The following is a 7,750-nucleotide window of genomic DNA, read 5'->3' on the forward strand; positions in this document are numbered from 1 at the left end:
GGGAAGTCATTAATTTAGTTATATGATTGAGTGTTTTTAGGAGGCTTGTCAAACTAAAGTTTGGAGCCTGGCGTTCCCACTCTGTGTACAGGTATTTGCAAATACCTTTTTTTGCATTGATGAAGATGGTTTCACAGATACTATTTAGAGTCAGTTGTTGTTTTATGGAATTCCAAAATGCTTTATGAATGAAACTCAATAGTTTTGTCATTGTTGTTTCAATGATGACTCTTAGTTACATGTCCAATCCTATTTACACGTCAGCCATGTTGGATGTGCATGGGCCTAGGACTGGATGAGTTTCTCCCCTGCATTTTCAATTTGTTTATTTGCTCCAACACTTTGCTCTTTGTTGGTTTTGTGCGCTGTGATTTGTTGTTCTCGCTTTTTTGTGCTTGCAGACCCCTGGGGGGCCCACCGCGAGCATCCCTACGGGCCAGGCTGCGACAATCTGATGTTTGAAATGGAAGTTGGTGGAGAAGTGTCTTTGATTCCGGGATGCAGCTCTGAATCTTGCCTAGCCTTGGGTGAGACACAGAAGAGCAACATGGAGGTACTGTACAACACCATGGAGGCACTGAACATGAACTAATCAGTGCTTTGGGAATATATTTGTCTCTATTCGAGTCAAGGGAGGGAAACGGTTGTGAAGTTTCTCCCCATCCAAAACAGATCATCCCTGCAGCACTTTATATTTTCTAAGAATAGTGACTGGTTCAAATGCCAAATAGCGCTTTGCTCTGACATATTGCCCACACCATGTGTTAACATCGAAGTGTACAATATGCTTGCTAAGTTTGTATGCATGTGTGCGTTGTGTGTGCTAGAGAGTGTCTCAGTGTACATTCGTGGAGGGGGCTGGTGGCAGTGTACCAGATAGACACAAACCGAGCAATCCAGTTTTACCATTTCAAAGATTCTTGTTTTTCGAAAGTTTACACACACACACACACACTCGCACAAGCGCACACCCACACGCTGCTTCTCCAGCCTGTCTGCGTGCAACGTGGGCTGTGGAGGCTCTGTGCGAACAGATGGGAGGAACAAACCGGCGTAAAATAAAGTTAAAGTAGAACAAAATGACTATGCAAGTGGCGTGGCCGCCCTTTGTTTGCCAGGAAGGTGATCCTCAGCATCTGGGGATGATGGAACGCATGATTAAAATTACCAGAGGGAATGATTAATATCTCCTTAAAGCACACACTTCCAGCATATCAATCATCTCATTACACTGGAAAAGTTAATTGTGTGAGGGGAGGGTTGGGGCCCCTGAACCATGAAAAAGTACCCCACCCCTCGACATGTTTACTTACACAACAGGACAGACCCAGTAACTACGTGTTCATCCACGCCACCACTACCTCACCCATGAGAAGTATGTGTACGACAAGAAACGCTGTGTCCCTGCAACTGCACTTCCTGTTGTTTCCAGTGTTTACAACACACAGCATTGGAGCGCAAGTCACAAAGGGTTCTACTCATGGTTCTACCTTGACCTACGTCCTCTGGTCTTCCAGGATGCAAATCCATAGGGGTTAGCTTCTACCAAGCAATAACATAATGACTTCCCTGTTGTACAATTAAATGAGTGCTGTGACCTTAACCTTGATCATGTATGGTAGTATATTTACAGTATACCCTACTTGGGGTAAATGATGATTTGGTTTACTGTTAATGTGAGTACAGAATGTGGGGGCTGTGTGTGTGTGGCGAGATTGGGGCGGGAGGCAGGGTGTGTGTGTGTGTGTGGGGGGAGGGGGGTGGGGGGGGATGGGAGAGTGATGCTTATTTAAACACTAATCCACGGTTAGTGTGCATATGTGGAGAGAAGAGGGAAGGTAGAGGTCTCTGTGCCTACGGTGGCCTGGCTTGCCCTTGCCTCGCCTCCCTCCCCCTGGCTGCCAGTGTGTCCTACTCTTTGCCCTCTCTGCTCCGCTGCGCCCGCACCCGCCCCCCCTGCCTCCCACCTCTCCCCGCGTGCCTACGCTGCCGGAGCCAGCTGCTCCCACTTCATCTTCAGCAGCGTCACCAGGCGGGGTATTAATCATGTTTTTCGAGGGGGACACTCCGCTATTTATCTCTCTGACACTTCCAGCATTCAGAGGCCCGTTGCCGGGCACAGCCCATTGAGTAGTAAGATTACACATTACCTCGCTTCATTGCCTCTCCCTGCCCTCTCCATTGACTGGCTGTTCAACGGTGGCATCATGCTTGCACGATCGGACATAATTTATGCCTTACATGTATAAAAAAAAGACTCTCTCTTTCTCTCTCTCTCTCTCTCTCTCCACTTTTACGAAAGCTTTAGTGTAGCATGTGCCCATGTCTGTTCCTTGTGGACTGAGCAGCACAGATATGATGTATTGTTACACGCACAATCATTGGAATGAGAAGTTTTTAGAGATCGTTAAAGACCCTTTGGAACTACCACTGGGTTTACAGCACACAATTTCAACACTGTATGTTCTACAGAATGATATGAGTGAGCCCTTCATGTAGTCCTGGTTGAGATAGAACCAGTGGTGTTTGATTGGACTACTGAATAAAGACTCACTTTTCTATTTATCATTGATGTCTGGTGTTGGACCGTTAACAAGGGTTAAGGAGATGTCATCAGTTGTTATGATCTACTGGACTACTGTAAAACTTACAAAATATTGTGTACTTGCTTACATTTCCACTCATCTTGTCAAATACTGTCACAGGCATGCCTCCAGTTGCTTATACTATAAACACATTGTAACTGTTTGTTCCAAGCAGACCATCAATTGACAAAGTCCGTTCTTTCAGGCTGATGCTATTCCCACCTTCCCAACACTTGTCAGTGCTGCACATAATACGCTACAGCAGGAACACACACTGTACCAAACATCTGCCATTCAATCTGCAGATTTACTGTACCTTAACTAGTATTTCTAAAGCCCATTCATGATATACACCATATGTCTCTGTGTGTTACAATGTTTGGCGCAAGTATTCTGGTTGGTGAAATGAAATAGAACAATGAGTGTTAGGCTGATGTAGCATATAATGTCTTTATGAGCTGTAGACATTTTTCACACAACTGAATTACACACAAAATGAGAAAAATGTTTCCTGTGAAAACAGGAAGCAGTAGTCTGGTAGTCCATCTAATGCTTGGCTGGAAATGCTGAATGAATGAGAAAGTCTCCTGGGATCTTCAGCCATGGTAGAATTGTTGTCAAGGAACTCCTCATCAGTTGAAAATGTAGGGTGAAAGAGCATTGAATTCCTGCCAAATAGTAAATCAAATGTGTGTTCACAGAAGAAAGTGCTTTTTGGAGCAAAGTACTCCATCTCTCTCTCTCTCCCCCCCCCTCCCTCTTACTTACTCATTCACACACACACACACACACACAGAGACAGATTGTATATGATGCATACAATACTACAGAAAGTTTTCAGACCTCTTCACTTTTTCCCTATTTCTTTTTACCTTCAGTACACATTACAATGGTTACTTAAGAAAAAGTGACTTCATGGTAACATTCCCCTCACTGAGGTTATCATATACATCTTATTGCACAGAATGAAGACCAAATAGGTGGCTGGAAAAAACAGCTTGAAGTTCCTTTTTTGTTTGTTACCTCATTGTTGAGAGCGTACATAAATAAAACAAGTAAATAGCAGCAGTAGGCTTGTAGTATCTCTGAAGCATTTTTTCTATGCTCCAATCGGAAGTGACTGCACAGAAAATCTCATGAAGCTTGCTTTTTTCTCCGTCTCTCTGACCCCTGGGACTTTTCAAACACATGTGGTTCAAATTGCAAGTGTGAAACTGGCCTAAACACCAATTATTTTATGGTATAAACAATGGACAAAGAGTCTGTCTTCTGCTGTAAATGCTCACCGCAGATAGACATTTACCCACGTTTCATGTGAACTAAACACAACCGCAGTGTGACAGTTTGAACCCGAAGGACTCCCTAGCCTGTGTTCTGACTTGCCATGTTATAGTGAAAGCACAGCCTTCTCCAGACCCTGCTGTGCTAATATGAGACAGGAACAGCAGCATCAAGGCTCAAGGGCTAATGTCTACCTACATGCCCTGTAATTGGTTGACTTCAGAACCACTTTGAGGTGGTGTTGGTAAGGGATGATGTCTCAGGGGTAGGGGCCTTCCTTACTTAATCTACTGAGTTTGTGTCAGAGGACTAAACCAGATTCCGAATGGAGCGCTGTAAGTAAAACATTTTTTATCAGTGACTACTTTACTAAGGTAGCGTTTGATAAACGATTGTAAACCGCAGACTGTCTGGGGGTATACATGTTTTTGCTTGTGCGTGTCGGTGTGTTGCATGTATTTGGGGGTGGGGGGGGGGGGGGGGGGGGGTGGGGGGGGTTCACCTGGTGGTTTTCTTTTACCAGGTGGGGGGGGGGAGTTCACCCGGTGGTTTTCTTTTACCTGTCATGACTGAACATAACACTGGGATTTTGAAAAGTTAAACATCAGTCACAATGTCATTGCTTGTAAGATTGTTGGCTCTCGTGCAGACTGTGGCTCTCAGATGAAAGGCGTGGACTCCTCTCAAAAACCTTGGAAATGGAGCATGGTACTATATATTGCAGTGATAACAAGAATTTGGCTTCAAACAGAGGAAACATCAAATGCCCCACGGAGTGTGTGTGTGTGTGTGTATATGTCTCTTTGTGTGATTGTGTGTGTGTCTGCGGGAATGCACATGTATCTGTGTGTCTTTGCACCCCAAACCCACCCATATGGGTCGGTAATGACACAGTATGTTGTGGTTGAGGCCAGGGACTTGGACATACATCCACCTTGCTTTTGATGACAAAAAATTGAGACCAGGAAAAAAAGGGGGCAACATTTGGACCAGGGATTCACCAAAGGGAAATAGATGAAAAGGAAGAGACTAGACGGGTAGTGGAAACACCGTCAAGGCCAACAGAGTGGCCCATTCATCTGGTGTAATTCAGGGCATTAAGCCTTCCAGGATCAACATTGCCAAGACTACAAACAGGAATTGTTATAGACCTCAGTAGTTCCTTTTCAGATGTATTTCACAGCATTCTTTCATGTAATACCATTCATATCACAATTTTGTACAGTAGCTGTCTTTGTTTTGTTATGATAGTACCAATATTGTGTATCAAAAGAAGAGATGATCATAGAATTCCTTTTGTTGCACAATGGTAAATTACAAATGGATCCCTCTTTTGCTCGCAACCCTTTATTCCATCGGAGAACCAACTTCAAATACATTGTTAGTATTGTTTTCTCCTGAAGTTGGTTAACCCAGTCCTTTGTTTGCAAAAAAGCTTGGGAATTAGTTCCCATCCCAATGCCTCGACCCTAAGACTAAAGGACCAATAACAAAGTGTTACCATGATGAATCACCCCTATCTCAGGCTGATTCCTGGAGGACTGGTGATATTCTATCTCCAAATTTCCTATTGATTCTGATCATAGTGTGTAAAGTTGAGTCTTGACCTCTCTTAACAATTCCCTCTGTCTCTGCGTGGGCCAACATCTGAGGCTCTCCCCAGTAGCAGGACTCATTAAAGCCTTTTTCAGGTGGCTTCATTGCAATGTCTCATTTTTTGGCCCCTATGATTGATTGTTGGCATAGGGAAAGATTGGAAATGCTCTCCACTATGATTGTTTTGTTAAACAACTGCAGAGTATCTATTACAGAAGTCATTGGCCTTTGGTAATCCCAGAAGGCCTGATCCTAATCTCTGTCATGTTTTAGAATCTCAGTTTCTGTCGACACATAAAATCTCCAGTTTTGTTACCTCACTTGGATTGTGTGTAGCTGGCTTTACATAATTTTTTGACAGTGTTTTTTTGTTGTTTTGTTTTTGTGGTGTTTGACATTCATGAACTTGCATGTAGACCAAGAAGAAAAACTAAATAATACTCAAGCCATAGTTCTCTAAGAATTCAATCAATTACTGATGTGAATCTGATCAAAGTATATACATCTGCTGATATAATCAGGATAATTGAGGTGTTGTGTGTTTAATGGGTTGTTCATTAAGGCTTCTGAAATGGAATGTCTCCTGCCATTTAAACTTTTAAATTTTTTCATATTTAGTTAGTGACCTTAATTAAATGAAAATGAGATAAAAAATATGCATCTTTCTCCTCTGCAGTATTTGCTCCATTTGATCAAATTTACATTGTATTGATTGAATAAAACTAAATAAGCACAACTGAAAAGTATGAGTTAGTTGCGGTATAGTTACGGAGAATTCTTTGCTGCACTGAACTGATGTGTTTCCTTCATTCACAAAGGCTTCCCTCAGAGCAACACCATTTGTTTCTTAAGTGTTTGTCAAATTGGAAAGTGCTCCTCTGCACATATTAGAATATCTATTTATTTGAACTTCACAGTTCAAATGGGAGTTCCCATCCTTCTACATGTATGCAAGTGTGTGTGTGTGGGTGTGTGTGGGTGTGTGTGGGTGGGGGGGAATCATTGATCTCTTGTTGCTGTCCCAAAGGGTCCACTCGTGAGGTAAAATTAAGAAGCCCTTAAACTCTGCAATTGGCAATAATGAGCTATCATTACTCAAATTACAGCAAGCACTGATTGGGTTTAAGGTAATGAAGAAAACAACATGATCAATCATCGTCAAGGCCCAAGGCCATCATTCTGGAGCCCAGGCCGTGTGCTGGGCTGCTGGTGGAGTGCTCCATATACAGGGACCAGGTCCTTGGGGCCAACATTCATCCTCCAGCAGCGACACAACATTTTTACTTCACTGGCAACCATCAAGACCAGCATCCCAAAGAACAGCATGCGATCCAAACACTTCATAATTTAAGGGCGTTTTTTTTGCAGGAGCAAAATATATTTTTGTCTGTGATCATCAGCAAATCCTAATCCCTAATTTCTGCTGGGTGAAAGATGATTAGACTGGTCCTTTTAGGCCATTATTATTGCAGTTTAAATTGAATATTTTCCAAAGAAAAGGCAAATGTAATAGCAATTTGTATAATCCCAGTTTTTTAGAATAGATATAGTTTAGAGCTCTTGCACCGCCCATTATCATTTTAATACCCTACCGTACTTCAGTCTGAGTTGCTGACAAAATGGTTTCCTGAAGTAAGTAGTCTTAAGAAAGAGGAAGTGATTTATTCCTCGTTCATTGTGGACAGTTCTATTAAGATAAGAGACTTTCATATTATAGAAAATCTAAGTCAAATTAAGAGGAATGTGAAGATGGTAAAGAGAAATCCCTTTTGTGATTAAGAACTATTATGAGATGAACGATATTACTGATGACTCATTAGCGATGACTAGAGAACCTTATACTTGAGTGGTGCAAATCAGTCCAATACAAGAAAGTTGTGTGCCACATCTCCTGAATGAATATAGACTTTTCATCTCTTTGCAGGCATAGTTTTCTCTCTTTTGTTGATTGCATTATTCAATTTCAACTCATCTACTACTTTCCACCTATTAGTCCATCTTCACCTCCTCATCCCATCTGCCCCCAATCTCTAGCAGTTGAGACACATGGCACCCCAGCAAAGTTTTATTGCTGATCCAATCCCTACGCTGATCCAGTGTGGATGAAAGCTCCTAAAGTTGCCTACCATCAATAATGAGGTCTCATTTACACAAATTACTCTGAACGCTGATTAGGTATTATCTAACGGCAAGGGCCACCTCGATCAATCATCATCAGCACATAGAGCGCCAATGGACATCGAAAGGTTAACCCAGATCTAGGAGGCCCCTGGCTGTGTCAGCAGAAT

The sequence above is a fragment of the Hypomesus nipponensis genome, chromosome 14 (genome assembly GCF_054491055.1).
Source record: "Hypomesus nipponensis isolate SF chromosome 14, ASM5449105v1, whole genome shotgun sequence".
NCBI classification, from domain to species: Eukaryota; Metazoa; Chordata; class Actinopteri; order Osmeriformes; family Osmeridae; genus Hypomesus; species Hypomesus nipponensis.